The 19,817-nt window shown below is 40.8% G+C and overlaps 1 pseudogene; it reads right to left on the bottom strand.

Annotated features, from left to right (window-relative positions):
• Positions 1-2,130: 2,130 nt before the first annotated feature.
• LOC142448697 (large ribosomal subunit protein mL42 pseudogene) lies at positions 2,131-2,807 on the bottom strand (annotated as a pseudogene).
• Positions 2,808-19,817: the final 17,010 nt, after the last annotated feature.

Here is a 19,817-nt window from a genome sequence, read left to right as displayed (position 1 = left end):
TGGCCTTTTGACCCTGGCAAAAATGGTAGGAGCACAGGTTCCATTGGGCTCAGAGCTCATGGTAAGCGTGTCATGAAATACCTTCTGAGGTCTTTCCAAGTGATATGACACTATCAAAATGTCAGGCACTATTGTAAGCTCTCAATATTTGGAGAATAGAAGGGGAATTATTAGACTTAAGAGGGGAGTCCAGGGGAGACTTGTGGTCTAGTGGTCCAGTAAGTTCTCAGAACTGTTTAATAGTGAATAGGTGGTAAATACAGACGTTCTTGGATTGTTTTGTTTTTGTTTGTGTGAAGAGGGTATATTGCACCATAGGCATTATGTCTTTATAAATGGACCTTGGAATTCTCCAGAATGGTCGGGATTTGAAAACTAAATTCCAAAATTCCTACCAATACCCTGTACTTTACAACTTACTCCAAAACTCATTGCCACCGAGTGAATCCCACCACAGAGGACAAAGTAGAACTGTCCCCTGTGGATTTCTGAGACTGAATCTTTACAGAAGTAGAAAGCCTCTTCGTCCTCCCACAACCGGCCAGTGGTGGTGGTTTCTAACCGCTACCCTTGTGTTCAGCATCCCAACACTAACCCACTGCGCCACCAGTGCTTTGAACTCCCTGCCTAGGGAGCTGACTGGCCATCACTTCCACTTCTCCCTGGAGATTACTACTCTCCAATAAAACCTCTGCTCCCAGCTTGCATGTCTAAGGTGCACACAGATAAAGTAGTGGTGCGTGCATGCGTGTGTGTGTGTGTGATTTGGAGGACTGAAACTTTTGTACAGAATTAACATAGTGCCCTCTCTGTTCTACTCATTCAAGCTCTCGCCTGCCTTGGCCCAGATTTGAATCCTTTAGGTCAGGGTCACACACGGACTGTCCCTAGAACTCTCCTACTCTGGCAGGCCTCTGTTCCATGGAGTTAGTCTCACTGCCTCACCCACCCCAACGAACTACAAGCGTCACAAGGTTCAGTCTAATTATCAAAGAATGACCCTTGCTCGCTATCAAACTACAGGCATATCCTTGAAGTCCCTGTCACCAGGGTATAGAGATAGCTATCACCAGAATGCAGTTCCTCTATGCTTATTGACGTTTGAGAACTGGGACTCAGAAGCGAAACTGGAAGAACAAAGAAGGTGCAGAAAGCAGAGTCCCCTCCTCTACACACCATTGCAAACCTTAAAGACAATTCATTTGTCATTTCTAAATGTATTCATTGATTTTATAAGGGCTTTTATATGCTAAGGAACCCTGGTGACCCAGTGGTTGCACTCTGGGTTGCTAACTGCAAGGTCAGCAGTTCAAAACCACCAGCCACTCCAAATGAGAAAGATGAGATCAAGATCGTGTCTCAGAAACCCTACGTAGGGAGCAGTTGTTCTCTGTCCCATAGGGTCACTGGGAGATGGACTGTGTTCGATGACAGTGGATTTGGATTTTTGTATGAGTTCCATGTGTCAAGGTATATTTCAGGTTCTGCCAATTTCCATAATCAGTTTCTGCCTTTCTAGATTATAAACCAAGTAGCACCTTTTTGAAAGCTTGACTTTAAAATCTGTAATAGTGATTACTGTGTAATAGATAGTATTCGCTATATAGTATATAATATATATTAGACTAGATTAACATATATAAATTATATATAAACTATATAATAGAATCACTACTCTCAATGTAGACTCTCAAGTCCAGCCTCCAGCTAGGTTAGAAAGGATCCAGTGTTTCAGAGTTGACTCTTGCCACGCCCTTTACATGATCCTAGTGTGAACTTTTGAGCAGTAGCTTCCTCTTCAAACGTTGGGTACTGTTTCTGGTGCTTCTTTAGAATGCCCAAGTATGCAGGAAATGAATCCCTTGTGAGACACATGCATGAGACATTGTAAGGAAAATGATACCTTGTATCCTAGGGAATTGATCTGCTGCTTTTTTTGGTTCAGAGAAGAGTCATTATTTGGTTTTTAGATTAGCCTGTGTTTCCCTTACACCCTTTGCCATAGTCAACTCATGAATCAATACTCCTGGCTAGGAACCAGGGGTGGAAACTCTCACGTGTCATAACCACAGTGATGATAAACTTCATGAACAAGAATTGAGTATTAATTGAACTGTGAGCTTGATCTCATTTTTTTTTGTATTTTTAAAAATTACTTTATTTGTAACATAGTAGGGACTACATCAGATATTTTTCTCAAGTGGCAAATGAGGCAAAAGATAACATTTCTCTATGATTCCTAATGAGAACCTCGAAATCATCTGTCTTTTGGAGGATTCAATTTCTTATGACGTCTGTGATACTGCCCATGAGGATACCAACGGTGCTTTGTGGTAAAGAACATTTTGCTAAGTTGTTCTATCATCAGTCCTTGTTGAAGGGGCTGATCTTTCACTTCTAATCTACTTTTCAGCACATGATCATGTGTTTCTTCACTGTTATGTATAGGATCTGGCCGAGGAATAGGTTTTGTATGTTCATATGGAATGTCCACAGAAGGGTGGTAGCACACTATTGTCCTGCCATCTGATGTCAAAGCAAGCTCGACCTTGCAATTATAGTCATCTGGGAGAGGCGGTGTAGATTTATGACAAACACTGTATAAAATTCCATTTCGAATTGATAAGAAATGTTTCAGGGCAGTTCTGTTTGACAGTGTCCATGTTACTGCTGCTACTGCCATGGTGGACCAAGATATGTGTATCAGACGGTATGGCAAAAGATGTTATGCAGAGAAACTGAAACATTTGCTTCCAGGCACATCTATTTTCATCCCTTGACGGGTCCTCACGGCGAAACCGCCATGTTGTCTCGCTTGATCTCATTTTTTAAGCCATATGTGGAATTAAAAATATGTTTCCCCTGAAACCCAAGTAGCTTATAAACCAATTGTTAATGTAAATGTATGAATGCATATGAGGTGCACTAACTGACGCTGGTTTTGCAATGTAGGTTGTGTGGTACGTGTGCTTTCTCATTGGTAGTAATTAACATTGCTATTTTGCATAACCATAGCCTCTTTGCCCTGAGAAGGCCCTTTCTAAATGTTCACTGCCAGACAACCAAAAATCAACAAGTCAAATCTCAGTTCAGGTGACGAAATCAGAAGCAGGTACTGTGTGTTTCTTCTGTTCGTTTCTAAGACGTTACCATTGACATGTGGGTCTCTGTACCCTTACTCCAGGAAGGCATTTGGGAAACCTGAGCTCTTACCCATTGTCAACTTGATAGTTTCATTTGGGTTATAAACTGTACAGCTTCTATAGCAAATTTTGATATGAGACTCATTACCATGCCATAAAGGGCTGCCTTCCCTGTGACTCAAGTGATTTAAGTATTATTACAATAAAGAATAAAGTTGATGAAACAATATAACGATATAAATAAGAATGGCTTGTGATTTGGAAGGGTTGTGTGTTTATCTTTATTAATTTAATAGTGAGACTGTCCTCAATTTTTCTTCTGAAATGTAACTTGCCACTGATAACCAACTCTGCTGACAGCAATGAGCAGTTGAAGGGAGTGGAAAATCAGAATGATTCAGCTTTGATGACCCGAGATATTTCAAGTTCATTCTTGTTTCTTTTCTTTATTACTTGCTGAGTTTCCACCACCACCCCCCTCAAAAAAAAAACCCAAAACTTTATGAACTAAGCTGTTGTTTTTCTCTTGAAAACATCTAAAGGCAAAAACTGATAGCAAGCAACAACAATAACCCGTCATTAACCTATAGAACAAACAAGAAGGAACTGGTTAATGATGCTGCTGCGTCTGTTGCAGCCTGCTTCCTTCTGGAAGCAACAAATGAACCAACAAAGAAAACGAAAAGGGCTTACACAGGACACAGTTTGCAGGGATGTTTAATCGGCGTGACAAGGTCATCTGAAACACTTCTGCTGTTCTGTTCTTTCGTATTCGTGTGTAGATGGGCTTCCTTCATGACCCCCAAATGGCTGCCGCACCTCCAGGCATTACCTGCTCTAGTACATTCCACAGGCAGAACAAGGACGGTATTTAAAAACTGAAATCTCTCCAGTACCACCAGCTTACCCTTGTAGGTCACTAACAGAACTGAGCCGCTTGCCCTTTCCTACTCCAATCATTGTCAGCCCATTGCCCCAGAGTGGATTCTGACCCATAGCAACCTTAGAGGACAGCGTGGAACTGCCCCATAGGGTTTCCAAAGCTGAAGTTGGTGTGGAAGCAGATTGCCATTTCCTTCTCCTGAAGAGTAACTGGTGAGCTCAGACTGCCTGCCACAGCCAACCACTTCTCCATTGAGCAAGCCACCGTGAATAAAGTCTACCGGCTGGGCAGGACGATGGAGCGTTGAGGACCTGAATTCTGTTAGCAAGGAGGAAAGGAGAATTTGTTTCTGCGGAATATTATGCGGATGTTAATAAACAATCCAGGCTTAAAAGCAACAACCAATGGCATATGCGATGTTATCACAATCATATAAAGCAACTATTATTAAAACATCCCCATATGTTCATAGCTATTTAGGAACGGCAAATCAATGTGTATTTTGAGCTGTTCCACAGTGTGCTTTTGATACCTTCATCAAGGAAAAAGCGAATGCATTGTTATTTCTTAAATACACGAGCCTGCATTGCCTCAATAGTTCTGATGCTTTGCAGTCTCTGAATATACCCCGTGCCACATAGATCCTCGAATTTAGTTGTATCTGAACTTTCTAGTATCTCTTCTGTCCTTCCCTGGATTTCCACTCGGATCCCCATGTCCTGCTCTTTCTGTATCCTGGTGCGGGGTTTTCTCCTGTTTTCTTTAAGGGTTTCAATCCATTTAACTTAGTGTTACTCAAGTGTGAGCAGCAGAATTAACCAGGGTATGTATTTCTCAGGTCCTTATCCAGGGGGTCAATTGGAATTTGGGTGATAAAAATTGAGGACTCTGTATTCTAAGCAAATATTCCAGATAGATCTTAGGAGTATAAAAGGCTGAGAACGTCTGCGTTAGCCTTTGACACCGCCAGTCCCTTTATCTTATCCATTTACTATGTGCCTACCACAATAAACATAAAACAAATCTCAATCCACTTTCTTTACTTATTTCCTCCCTGTCCTTGAAGCTGTCACATGCTCTGCTTTGGTTAACTGCCTGCCATGGTCTCTCTTAGTCACCGTGCTCTTCAATGGCTGCTGTCTGGAATTTCCATTTTCCTTTGGATAGACACACACAACTTCATCATTAATCTTACTTTTTTTGTTCTCCTCTGGTCTCCGAATGCAGTCACCAATTTACAGAGATGGGAATAAAGGAAGGGGATTATTAGTAAAAATGAGGGGAAAATCCAGAGAAATAAAAAATAATTTCCCTTGTAATTCGTTATTTGAAATGTTATCACCAAATGACTTGTTGCTTCAGCTCCTATATAAAGAACATGAATTCGACTTCATGTTTTCTGTATTTAGGAGTGGCCCTGTGCTGGTTTTAAGAGTGGAGAGTGGGTTTTATTATTATTTTTTGGATTATATTATCCTCACAGTAAAATTTTAGAGTAGGAAATATGCATGGGAATGAAGTTGGAGATGGATTTAATTTTTTTAGGCCCTGGAATTCTTATGAACAGGCATTTATCTCTCTGAGACTCAGTTTTCTTCCTGTAAAAGGAAGGTATGTTCTATACAGTTCTCATTGTGGTAAGCATCACTAAATTATGAGAAAAGTATAGTTCACTTCACAAAATCTAAAATGTATCAGCAAATAACATCGCCTTTCACCTCTCTCACTAAAAAAGAAAATTAACTCAGTAAGAATAAGTGAGGCTTTATAAATGTATCATTACTTGCAACTTCTGTATCACCTGTTGGCCTAAGACTTAACATTTTAAAGAACCAACAGAACATTGTGGATTGAAAGTCGTGTTTTTACCCTGAAAAATAAGTCTATTTATTATGTTATTGAAGATAAAATAATCATGCTCATTGTAAACAATTGAAACAATGGGAGTGTAAAATTCTTATTTCTCCCTTCTCTGCTAAAGAGCCCTCTAGATCTCACTCCTTAGAAGTAGGACATTTTGCTTGGATTTGTAGCTATAAGTGTATCCTTAAATTCACACACACACACCTCGGCTCAAACGATCCTACCATGTCTGTTTGTCTTCTTTTTGCTTGGTTGATTTTCCTTAATGAAAAACATCATTTCCTGTCTTGATTTGATTTTCAATCCTTAAAACGTTTTCTAGTTACAGAGTAGAATATCATACTGAGAACTGCATTGTGTTTTCAGAGAAGGTTTACACAGCAAAGAAGATAGTACTCTTTTGAAACGTTTTTTTTTTTAACAGCACAAAACAATGGGTCTGTTTGCCCATCTCAGCCGAAGGATTTTTAAGTCTGAGTTATTCCTTCTTCCTCATTAGAATTCAACATGGAGAGCTAGAAAGGCACGCTGAGCTGCTGTGGTTTGTAAGACCCACGCTCGGCTCCAACCTGTCGTCTGCTAAGGAAAGTCTTCGTGAAGTGAAGGCCGCTGGGAGAGTGCCTGGGGGGTGAGGAGTCTTCAAGGTGTGTCGCGTTAGGGTTCACATCAGTGCACACTGATAAACCTCTCTGGCAAGAACTGAAAGATACAGTTCTTAAATCCCCTGGTGACCCATTATGCATGGATCATTGACAAGATAGAATGTAATAGCTCCTGTCTTTTTACCAAGGCAAACTTCCCAGTGAGCCTGTCCTGTTCGTGGCCCACATCGTTTATCCAAGCACAAATATTAACGGAGGCAAGAGAAGCTACGTGGAATAGAGCGTGTGCTTGCTTTCACCTTTCTTATGCGGTATCAGTTTTTAGGAGAGGGGGGTCTTCCTACTGAAATGCACTAGCTGTTTGCACAAAGGAGAACCTTTTCCCATAACCTGCTTTCCAAGCGGATCGTCTGACAAGGCTCGGTGCGTTGCACAAGACTCAACATTTGGAGCATGATGCTAAGGAAGCATGAAAGCAGCAGGTCACCTGGTGTGATGGGGGTAGAACTTAACATTTTCCCTTATTGTTGTGGTGGTATTAAAAGCCAGTGTTTCGTGGTTCTGAAGATGAGATTTCCTTTGTGAACTGGGTCATAAAGAGCCATCAGTTCTCAAAGGGACTTGTACGCATGCTCTTGCAATCATTATCACGTGGCGCTGTGTTCTGGCAACCTTGTACAGCGTAAGTGATCTGTCGTGAAGATCCTCAGGTGATGACAGGCCATGGCCCTGTTTTTATGGGTTCTGATCTAGAGCCATCTGAAAGCTCATTATACATTTTAAATTTCTAAATGCGCTCTGTGCCATTTCTGTTTACAGATTTTTTTTAAATTAGAAATAGAAAAGGACTACTCTGGTCAACTTCATTAAGAGTTCCTATCAAGGTCAAACAAAATTAAAGGAAGAGGGAAAAACCTGATCAGCCATCTCAGGAGGAAGCTAGGCCAGTGAATCAGATATTGTGGCCCATTCAGCCCAACCATCCCGTCATAGAAACCCAAGCACATCTGCAAAGACAGATGTGGGCAGTAGGCAGATGCTGTCAAGTATTGTTGGGAATAGAAAACTTCGAAAGTCCACAAGGGCCCACTAACAGGATGAACACATAAATTGTGAATATTGAGATAATGAAATGCCCATACAGCAGTCAAAATGACTTGAGTATCACTACATGTATCAGTATGGGGAGCTCTGTAATGTAGTGATTACACATTAGGCTGCTACCTCAAGGTCAGCAGTTTGAAACCACCAGACACTCCTTGGGAGCAAGATGAAGCTTTCTACTCCTACGAGAGTTTATTTTGCCAGCCTGGCCGATAAACACAAGTAGGATTAACTGAAGGGCAGAGGTATAAATGGCTCGGTGAGCCTTGCCTTGCTTATTCTCTGCCTCAATTTAAAGGAGTGCACTACCTGTGGGATGCCTAGCCTGTGGACTGTGCCGCTGTAAGTTGAGGTCCCTTTAAGCCCACACGATTGGAATGTTCGTCTTTGGAGCTGGGGACCGACAGTTGGTGACCTGCCTTGCTATTTGCTGCCTGGGTATATATAGCCCAGCTCTCTCTACAGAAGGGGACTAGCAACTGGCGGCTCTCAAGTCTTAAAAGACTGCTAGTGTCTTACTGCTTTATAATTTAACTGTTAATTTCTTGTATTATCTATCTGTATATAATTTAATGGTTCATTTCTTGTATTATATATCTATCTTTATAAATATATTTATATATAATTACTAGCAATCTGGTCTTGTCTCTCTAGAGAACACTGTCCAACCCAACTCCCTAACGAGTTAGTCTCAGAACCCCCGAGGGACAGTTCTAGTCTGTCCTGAGGGACCACTAGGAGTCAGAATCGACTCAGTGGCAGTGAGATGAGTTGTTGGGGGTGAAATCAGTGTGGATTAATCTCAAGCCATGTGCAAAAATGCAAGTTAGAGAACAATTAGTGCATATATAACCCATGCCACGTTTGAAGACATGCAATGTAATTTATGTAACAACATTTACTAGAAGTATAAAATGTACTTGGAAATAGTAACCATTCAATGCAGAAAAACAGCTACTCTCATGGAGGAAAAGGAAAGAAATTAGGAACTTGTAGATGGTGAAGAAAGGTGCTCTGGTGGTGAAGTGGATTATGCATTAGCCGCTAGCTTCAAGGTCAGCAGTTCAACTCTAATCAGCGGAAGAAACTCAGATCAGCTGTCTGCTCCTGTAAAACCCCAGAAGCCCTGGAGAGCAGTCTTACTCTGCCTTACAGAGTCTCTATGAGAGAGAATTGACTGGGTCAGTTGGTAGCAGTTGGTATATAGTAAGGAAGCACTTCAATTGTATTCATATTTCATTTCTTTTAAAGATATGAAGTCAATAAAGAAAGTTAAAATCTGACAAAACTGGGTGATGCATATCAGGGCATTCATATTGGTCCCTATGCTTGTCTGTGTAGTTGGGGATTTTCAAAATAATTTTTAAAAAAAAGAATAGATATTAAAGAACAAAATACTCTGTCTTGGTAGAAGTATAGCCAGACTGCTCCTTAGAAGCGAGGTTGGTGAGACTTCGTCTCACCTGCTTTGGACGTGTTATCGGGAGAGAGGAGTCCCTGGAGAAAGACATCGTGCTTGGTCAAGTCGAAGGTCCGCAAGGAAGAACACCTTCCCCCAGGTTGATTGACGCAGTGACTGCAACAATGCACTCAAGCATAGCAACAATTAGGAGAGCGGGGCAGGACTGGGCGGCATTTGTCCCGTGGTGGATAAGGTCCGACCGACTCTAGGACACGTAGCAACCACAAATTAAAGCTGAAAGGTCCATCAGGAGCATCTGATGGTGAGCAGTTAGTGAACAGTTCATCTCATGCTGGGGACACACCAGTCAACAGGTCAGGTCTCTACGCCCTTGGAGTGTGCGTTCTGCTAGAAGGAGACCACATTGAAACAGCAAATAAACATGGAAAAATACAGAATAGTTACTCATTCGCACAACTCAGAAGATTTCATTTTGTGTCTGACAAGGAAATCGAGATGCAGAAAATTATTTGCCCAAGTTGCAAGCCGGTTCGAGAATTCTGATCTCTGCCTCCTTACGTGCTTCTATTGCTCCCTCAGTGCTGCCCTAGTTTTAGATGATTCTCGATTTTTGATGGTGTTGGCATAGTGGCATAGCCTTGGATTGCTAACCACAAGGTCAGCCGCTTGAAACCACCAGCTGCTCCATGGGGAAAAGAGGCCTTCCAACTCCCATAGAGATTAACAGCCTTGTCCCACAGAAGGGATGAAATATCAGGGTGCAGTCTAGCACTGTTTAAACGCGTAACTATCCTCTAGTTCTTTAATATTTCCTCCCTTACTATTAGGGTGTTAGTTTTACCTCATTAGTCTTGTTAGACCTTGCATAAGTTCATTGGATAATTAAGATAGTTGGGTGCATTAAAACCAAGACAGATAAACTCTTCAGAAATAGTAACGGGAGTATTGATTCCCTGAGAGTATGGGAAAGGGGAGTGGGGGTGGGACTGATAGCAATGATGTCTGCGTAACTCCACTCAGGGAGAATGAATATCAGAATTGTAGGTGAACAGATACATCTGATGGTGTAAGACACAGCAATAATAGTAATATATAATATAATAACAAGGGCTCCAGGGGGTAGGGTGGGAGAAATAGGGGATAAAGGGGAGCTGATATCAAGGAGTTCAAGAAGAAAATGTTTTGAAACTGATGTTGACAGCAATTGTACAATTATGCTTGATCTACTTGTATTATGGATTATTACAATATCTGTAAGATCTCCCAATAAAATGATTAATTTAAAAAAAAGATGGACCACCTTGGAAGGTCCATGGGGCAGTTCTACTCTGTGCTATAGGGTTGCCATGAGATGGAATGACTCAATGGCAACAAGTTTTGTGGGTTTAAGAACAAATGCACCCATAGTGCCTCACTTGGTTTCTAGCCTGCTCTAATTCAACATACAAGGAATATATGTACCCACATATTTGTCGTTGTGTAAGGTGCATAAGGTACACTTTCTCAAATGCTAAAAGTGGGCTACATGGCTTTTAAAGTGATTGGACTATTTTGACCATGCCATTTGTACTACTTTCGTATTAGGTAGGCCGGCAGGTCTTAATGACATGGGTGAAGAAAGAGATGAAGGTGGAGAAAGCCACCTTAAGTGCTAGAAGAAATAAGGAGGGCAGATTCTGGATCAGAATTCAGAACACTGACTGGCAGCATCTCAAGGACTTTTCTTTCCCTGCCTTGCCTTTCAGCTTCACATGCCCCATTTCGATGCATTCCAACAACACTTTAAGCTTATATTTTAAAGGGCTTGTAGCATTAGTATTTCACCAAACTGTGTTTTCCCCTTCTGTGTTGTAAAGTGACTGGTAAAGATGTTTAATGGGAGCTTTTGTGCCCAGGTGTATACACCATTCTTCTCGCCAGATGGCCTCAAGACATGTTCTCCACAGTATCTGTCCTATTCTGCTGGCGATGGGGAGACAGAGTTCAGGTGAGCCGGCAAGTAAAGAGCCGAGAAGAACAAAATGGTTCTGCTCACCTAACCTCCCTAGATTTATTAAATCCATTCTGCTAATACAATTCTAGTAGTCATGAAGTTTCTATAGCTTTCATTTCTACTACAATGGACATAGTAGGATTGCCAAAGGTGATGATTTTAGCTTGCTTCTTCCTGTTTTCTTTAAACACACACATAGTGCTAATGGGAGAAAATCATTCTAAGCAGAATTTAAATAGCCAACATCAGGAAGTACTCAAAACTCATGGCCATCAAGTCAACCCCAACCCCCAGGTAGAGCTTGACACTCTTGTTTCCAGGAGTATCCCAGCATGCCCCACTCCGGGCACCACAGACTTCCCTACAAAGCATATTAGAGGTTTATGCTGTAAGGATTGAATATTGACTAGTACAAGACCACTCCTAGAATGACTTATCTTCATTTTCCAATGAATTCTTTCTTCCCTTAGCTGATGTGTGAAGCGAGGTTTCTAAGGACTTCTTCAGGGTCCTTATTAAGAACATCTGCAAAGCGCATCAGAATGAAGTGTTGAATTTCACCCATTTGGATTTCATTAAAGTGTCTATAGTTGTCAAGCATTTAGAAAGTCAAGACACTAAGAGTTTAGGGTTTGACCCAAAGGAAATTGGTCCTCATTTTAAGGCTAAACAGGAGGGATAACTGAACCAAAGTTTTTTAGAGGATAGGAGGGCTTTCTTTCTTTCTTTTTTTTTCCCCCTCTTAATCGTTCCTTTCAGATTCATGCCCCCTGAAGAATGAAAGCTTAAACAATCACACTTTCTACTGAAAGGTTCTCCACGTTGCCAAAGCAAAGGGTAAGCTTACTGCACAACTTTTTAAACCCAGAGTTCATGGGCTTCTTAGTGGGTCTCTAGGTGGACTTCAGAGAGTCTATAAACTCTATAAAATTACAAGCAAAATTCCATATGTATGCTGAGAAGAGGAAGCTATTGCTCTCATCAGATTTTTAGTTACATCTATGATTCAAAAAAGGGTAAGAAATGTTTTTCTTCTTTAGATCTCTTGACACAGTTTTCAAAGACTGTGAATGAGCCAAGTTATAATTTTCCCTTTTTATTGAGAAAGTATATAAAAATTTAAAACTAGGAACGGATGCTCATTCAAAATTTTAAAAATTTCCTATGTCCACACTCTGACAGATAAAATCAGGTTAACTGACTGACTGGGCTAAACAACACAAAAGGACTAATTCACTGGAGAAGGGTGGTGTAATGGAATGAATGTTCAAAGCAACCTGAACATTTCCCTTACATTTAGTAATAATTTTTTTCTTTGGTTAATTAGTTGTGCCTTGATTACAATGAGGTGACATGTGACTCCAACCCACTTTGAGCAATGAAATAAAACTTGATAGGAAGCAACACTAGGTGTTTTTAAGTTTTGTATAATCTGAAACGAGTACTAGATGATCTGATCACCATTGCACTAATTGTGGCTACATTTATATTTGGAACATTTGTAAAATTAAGAAGGTCTTGTTTTAAATTCAACTACTGCAAGTTATTTCTACTTAAAAATTTTTTTCCACTGTATCCTAAAATTACATTTACATTTTAAAATGGTTTTCTTTAGTAGACTTTGAACTAACAACATTTTATTCAGTGTGGTTTTCCAAGTGAATCATCCAGATTAGCCTGGAATCAAAACTCAGAATATAGAAACATACCATGAATCCTTGATTCATAAATAGGTTATCCACCGCTTGTCTTCTGCCCGCCACCACCACCCCCGAAAAAAACACCTTTCATTGGGAGGTAATACAGATATTGTATCGTTCCATAGTTCAATCACATCAAGCAGTATTGTACAATTGCTACCACAATCAATTTCAAACCATCCTTTCTTCTTGAACTCCTTGATATCAGCTCCCCTTTCCCCCACCCTCACCCTGTCTTTGTTTTATGCTGAGTTAAACTGCAGACACCAGTCTATTTTACCTTTGTCCCTTGTTCAGCAAACCTTCTTTGGCTACCTTCTTGAAGTACCTATCCTCTCACACAATTCTTTAAGCGGGCCATTTTCCAATCACCGTGGCCACTCTCCTAATCTTTCCCATCCTCTTTCAAAAGCCCTCTGCATCATTCGCCAAAGCCAAAGCCAACACAGCTTCCTGGCTTCCCACTGTTCCACCCTCCATGTCATCCACGATCACCTGGTGCTTCAACAACCTTGTGTTTCTTTTTTAGATGTCTTGATTTGCTTCTCTCACTTGCCTCAAAATACTTTGTTTTCGGTCTGTTCCTTAAAACATACTTAAATTTAAACCTTACAAAACACATTCTTTGGTTTGAAGAGTTGCTTATACTATTTTGAAATTAAGGCTTTCTCTGTTCTTTTGAGGCCTGGTAGTGTAGTGGTGATGACAATGTGGGGCTGCGATCCATCTACCTGGTGGGCAGTTCCAAATCACCAGCAGCTCCGCGGGAGAAAGACTGGGCTTTGTACTCCTGTAAACAGTTACAGTGGGGGCACCCACCAGGGGTCACCAGGAGTCAGCTTTGACTCCATGGCCTTGAAGTTGGAGCTGTTCCTTTGAATGAAATTTCTCTCTTACTAAATTGAGAGGCAAGTAAGGGTTAAGTCATGTGAGATATAGCTCAGAAAAATGTTATAAACAAGCAGATAACAGTGACAAACAGAAAATATAAATTGACAAAGAAAAAGAATCAAGAAATATATATATAAAAGCTTGTTTAAAAATATAAATTGCAATGTGAATTCTAGATATTTATCATTATTAAAATTTCTTTTTTTTAATTTTTTTTTTAGAACAAACAGGCTTTACTGGGGAGAAAAACCCAGCCTGGGTGAAGTCCCATGGTCCACAGTGTCTGGGACCGAGGAGTCACCTAAAATTTCTATTCTATGTGTAAATTAACTACCAATTATCTAAAATATTTGTTTCCTTAAAAGTTTTCTTATAAATTAATAATTTAATCTGGAACTATATATCCAAATGCAAATTATGTGAAAGCTTATCCAACACGTAATAGGTGTTCAATAAATGTTTTTTAAAAAGCAAACGCTTAACAAAAACAACAATATTTTTAAAATGTTTAATAGTAGAACGAGTCAAAGTAGAAAGGATAGCGATGCATGTACTAGTGATAAAATGATTTAGCCTGTGGATAAAATAGCGAGGAGTCAATTTAAAGTTTTAACATAGGTTCTTATATTTAGACATCTGGAATAATACTCGTGCATGCTGTTACCCAGAAAAGATGGAAAACATCAGGTTAAAACTAGGCCTTTCCAAGAGAAGCATTACTAAACAGCTTGACATTTGGCTTTGCGGAGTGAAACGATGATTCTCTCACAGCGGCAGTAGGCAAATGCAGTTTATCCCAACCTGGCTCCTGATTTAGAACACAGAGCTGCCACCTCTTCTTCTCCTTTCCCTTCTTCCGCTTCGGCTGCTGCTCAGGTGTTTTGCCTTTTCTACATTTCAACCTCAGTTTGCTCTCCCCCAGGTTCGCAGAACCAGTGGGAAAAGGAGCTTTCTTTATCAAAGGGCAGTTGGCATCTTTTCAAAGTTGTGATCATCAGTGCGCGTCATGAGAAGAAATGTTGTTAGGTTGGAAGGAACTCTAGACTATTTCTGTCCATCCCGCCTGGAATACGACAGGAGGGGCCCTCACTAATTTTTGATGAAGCAGAAAGTTCCATTGTTAGAAATCTCTGAATGTTAGAGAAGGCTTGTGTTCAATTTTTAAAATCCACCTCATTTTACCTTCCAATGATTGATTCCCCCCCCCCCCCAATATGTAGCAGTGAGCCAGAAGGGGTAGAGTGTGGGACTCTTGTTAAATAAACAGAAGATCTGTGAGCTGACTTTGTAAAGTCTTTAGAATTATTCAGAAGTGGTATCGCCGAACCATCAGATTCTTAAACAGAAACAAACAAATAAAAAGGCTATTCTTTCTTTAGATTCTGGACTAGTCAGTTTTTATCTTTCCTATGCAAATATGCCTGTGAATTTAGCAAATTCCAGATTTCCCGTCTTCTTGGGGGATCTCTGCCAACCATTACCAGTGAATCAATGTGGGCCCGCTTGGTCGGAGGAGGAATGGGAATCAGAAACTTCCATCTTTCCTGGGTGCATTTCCTCCTCTGGCTACCAGCCGTAGGTCAGTGGGAAGGAGGGTCAGCTGGTGAGAGCGGTAGTTCTATTGGCACGAATCTTTTAAATCCCTGGCCCAGATTTCCTGAATGATCCCTGTGTTGAGGACACAAGGTTGTCCAGAGTACTTGTATCACAGTGATTTGCCTAATAACTAATCTGATTGCAGCCTCTTCCACGTTGAAAGAGGAGGTTTCATTGTCCTCCTATTGCAGGTTCTAACATGCTGTGTTCCCATCGTGATTAAAAAAGCCTGAATTGCATGATAGTATCTCAGGCTGTCAAAGGCCATAGCTTCCTCATTTGGAAAAAAAAAAAAAAAAGGATGATTAGAAATCTTACAGCAGGACTCACAGAGTCCACGCCTGGCTAGCTTTTGTTTGGCACATCCTCATCTATTTATTCATCCAAATAATAACTTCCAAAAAAAAAAAGGAAGGGGGGTGGGGTGGGGAAAGGGTTACCTTGGTACCAAGCCTGAAATCATGTACATCGGCTTTGATCACATGCTCTGAGGTTTGGGAAATGAATTATTATAAGCCGGGTGTCATCCTTAGCTCTTCCCTGGAAACACTTTTCTTAAATGTTGCTTTTGATCATATTTTTAAGATGTAATTAAGGATTCCTTTTTCCTAGCCATGTTTTCTCTCTCCAGCTGAAGCCTTATGGAAACAATCCAATGGGATTATTCACCTATGCTTCCACTCGCAGGAGCTCTTGGTAATGATGAAGGTTGCCTGCACCAAATAATATGGGATATGTGTTTGCCTAGTGGGTGTGCCAGTAAGAGTTGTCCTTTTTATCTTTCCACAGTAGTGGTGGGGGAGCTTCAGGGGGCCCTGTGGCATATCTGCACCCAGGAAATCCCTCTAATTAAGTTGAAGTATTTTCCCAACACTTCTGATTCACTTGATAGACATTCAACAGACTTCAGTACCTCCCAGCATAAAAGACAAAGAAAGAAAAACACGAATGATGACATCAGTGTGTCATGATTCAGGCATGTATAAGCTTCTTTGGAAGTATGTAGAAAGTTTCCTTGGGAGGAAAGAAGGGGTAAATGCACGTGATTTCAGAGGTGAGCGAGCATGCAGCTATCATCTCCATTGGAAACATGCTATTCTGGTAACGATCATATCATACTGGTCAACAGAAACTTTCCTTGTAGCACAATCTATGATCCAAAAGTCTCTTTACACACTCAGACAAAAAAAAAAGTTGTTGTTTTTGATTTGTTTGTTAGTTGGTTTTTTAACTTAGACGTCACAATGCACATTAGCAAGAATGTCTCTGAGCAAGCTTTTAGAAAAGAAACCTGATTAACCAAATATAATGCGATATTTCCCAAGCTTTCCTAACTATAGCCCTCCTTTTTTTCTTTCCTCCCCCCCCCCCATTTTTGGCTGAGGAAGATCAACTGCCACCTTGACAGATGCCATTAGATTTTGTAACTTAAAGATGATCATTTTCCATGAAAAACAGATGCCGTGGATCACGGAAATAAATTCTGATGATACAGCTTGGCTTTTCTTATGTTTCACAGGTAACTGTTGCCATAGAAATGGTTAATGGGGATGGCTTTTATAATTGGTATAATAGATGACCACAACTTGGACTCTCTTGCTTACTGAAGCTTTGTGCCTCACCCTCAAAAAATCTGCCTAGGATCCTCATTGTAGAGGTGGACAGACAGAAGCCCTAGGGCAGGACATGCTCTACATTCCTTGAAACAAGTGTGAAGGGGAAAAAAAAAAGAACTGCCATTATGAATTGTATTAAAGTGATGATCAAAAGTTTCTATACTTTGAAATAACTAATCATATTACAGGATTAAAAACACATGAGTGAACATGAACCAGTAATTTATTCATTTCTATATCTACTTAGACTGTTTAATTTTTTTTTAACATTGTGGTTCCTTCTTGGTTACACTGACAAATTCTTTCTCTTACCTTCAGTCCAGTAGGTCCCTTTTGCTGAGATGTCTGGTTGTTGCACTTGGACTTCAGTCTAGTATGTGTCAGGCTATATTCAAATTTACTTTTCAGTGTGCCGTCTGAGTTAAGAGTGTTCATATGAGAAGCCTCATCTTTTTTTATATAAACCTTATGTGAATATTTCATTTACCTGGTGTTCTAATAAAGCCAGGCTGTTAACACCACATTGGAAGAGGTAAACCTGGTATCCTCTGAAGAAAGAGGGCATTCCAATCATCTGGAAGGGTAATGAATGGCACCTTGGAAGGTGGGTCTTGTACTGAAGCAGAAACTCCTGGCTTTTTTGAAGAGCACCTCTTGTTGAACTTTAAGGAGATAAATGAAGTGAGAATGATCCTTCCTGGTATGGAAAAGATCATCCTCCCAGCAGCTAGGCAAGAAGGTGACATCCCTGTAAAGCAACAACAACAAACATAGTGCTATCCAACTGACTCTGGCTCACTGTGACCCTATAGGACAGGGGAGAACTGCTCCATTGGGCTTCTGAAGCTATAAATCGTGACAGGAGCAGAAAACCTCATTTTACTCTCAAGGAGCAGCTGATGGGTTTGAACCACTGACCTTTTTGGTCAGCCGCCCAATACATCACTCACTATGGCACCCCTGCGTGTTCTCCACAGCACTCTGGTACCACCATAAGGAACCTTGCACTGAAGTGATCAACAAATAAATTATTGGTTCATGTTCACTCATGTGTTTTTAATCCTGTAATATGATTAGTTATTTCAAAGTATAGAAACTTTTTATCACTTTAGTACAATTCATAATGGCATATTCTTTTATTTTCTATCTTATCTCCCTCTGTTCACACCAGCTAACCGTGTCCATCCACACTTTTAATAAAATCACTTCGACTTATAATGATCCTACAGGCCAGAGGGGAACTTCCCCTGAGGATCTCTAAGGCTGTTGATCTTTTCAGGAGCAGAAAGCCTCTTCTGCCTTTGAGCCGCTAGTGGGTTTGAACTGTGTACAACCCCCACTATACTACCAGGGCTCCTTGCTTTTGGTAAAGGCTTATCAAAATATTTCAGTCTGGCTCATTTGCAATGATAAACTAAATACTTTAGAAGAGAATTTGGAGTACAAGTTTGGGCCAATGGGCCGAAGAAGAAACAGTGAGCACATACGTTAGCCTGTCAAATACATGGTATAGGTGTGAATCAGAATATCAGTAGTTTTGAGTTTGGGGGGTTGAGCACCTACCTGCTCTGTGCTAGACACTGTGTATGTGTGAACTCATGTTGTTGGATGCTGAAAAGAAAAATCCTGACTCACTGATATCGAGTCAATTCTGACTCAAAGTGACCCTACAGGTCAGAATAGAACTGTTCCTGAGGAATTCTGGGACTAGAAAGTTTTGTCTTTCTCCCCAGAGCACCTGGTGTTTTCAAATCTGCAGACCTTGTGGTTAACAGCCGAGTGCATAACCACTCTGTCACCAGGGCTGTTGAGTGAAATTTCGACTTCATAGTTAATGTGACAGAGAATTCTAGGCGATCACTTTATGGCCTGGAGCTCTGATAGTGCTATGGGGTAAGCAATGAACTGCTGACCACAAGGTTAGTGTTCAAACCCATAAGCTGCTGAGAGAGAACGATGAGGCTGTCTGTTCCAGTAAAGATTTACAGCCCCATAAACCTTCTATTAGTTGAAAATGTCTCTGTGGTAGTGGGTTTGGTTTGGTTTGGGAGATTTTTCTGGGAGAAGCTTGCCAGGTCTTTTTCTTATAGAGCAGCTTTTGGGCTCGAACCACCAACCTTATCCTCTGAGGTAGGTTCTATACGCCCCACTTTGTAGATGAGGAAACTGGAGTTCAAAGAGATGGACTATTTGAACAAGTCCCATAACTATTGGGCGGTGTGATTTGAACGTATATTTCATCTGACTTCAAGTTCCTGAGATTCTCCATGCTTAAGTTTTTCTATTTGAAAATGCCTACCTTTCGGGACTGCTGTGAGGACCCAAGGAGTTGATGTATTTGTAAAGACCCACAGGGGTGCTTACTTTTATTCTTCCTCGCCCTTTCTTCTTAACATAGCTTTCAAACACAACTCTTTCTCTGATGACCCAGCAAATAAATATTGATATTTCTTAAATGTATGCCTTCACAAGAAACGTCTACTCCTGTGACTTTGTCTAAACCTAGAGCTTTAATGACTGTTCTTACCTGGTAACTTCCAAATCTAAACCTTCAGCTCAGGTCATGGCTGAACTCTAGACCCTGCTCTCCACTCATCAGACATCTTCACCTCAATGTCTCTTAGGCACACAATCCTCAACAGGCTCCAAACTAAACACATAGCCTGTCTTTTCCAGTCCTGGTTTCTCTTTCCGTGGGTAGCACCATCAACTCCCTAGTCCAGAAACTCAAACCAGAAGTCTGGGCACCTTGCTCTACTCCTCATTCTCTCTTCCTCCACATTCAATTAGTCACCAGTTGTTTCTTAATCTCTTCTATCAGCCCCTCCCTGTCCTTCTTTCTCCCCATCCCTCAATATCTTTCCACAGTCTCTCTCACTGTCTAAATTCAGATGCTGAAGACTTCTAGTAGTTATGACTGCAATATTCTCCAAACTGGTTTCCCTACACTCTACCCAACCCTCCTACCTTCCCCCATACCTTCCCACATACCTGTCAATTTCA

Source organism: Tenrec ecaudatus, chromosome 5 (assembly GCF_050624435.1).
Source record: "Tenrec ecaudatus isolate mTenEca1 chromosome 5, mTenEca1.hap1, whole genome shotgun sequence".
Classification (NCBI taxonomy): Eukaryota; Metazoa; Chordata; class Mammalia; order Afrosoricida; family Tenrecidae; genus Tenrec; species Tenrec ecaudatus.
The sequence above is the reverse complement of the archived record's forward strand: the minus strand, read 5'-3'. Positions and strand labels throughout refer to the sequence as shown.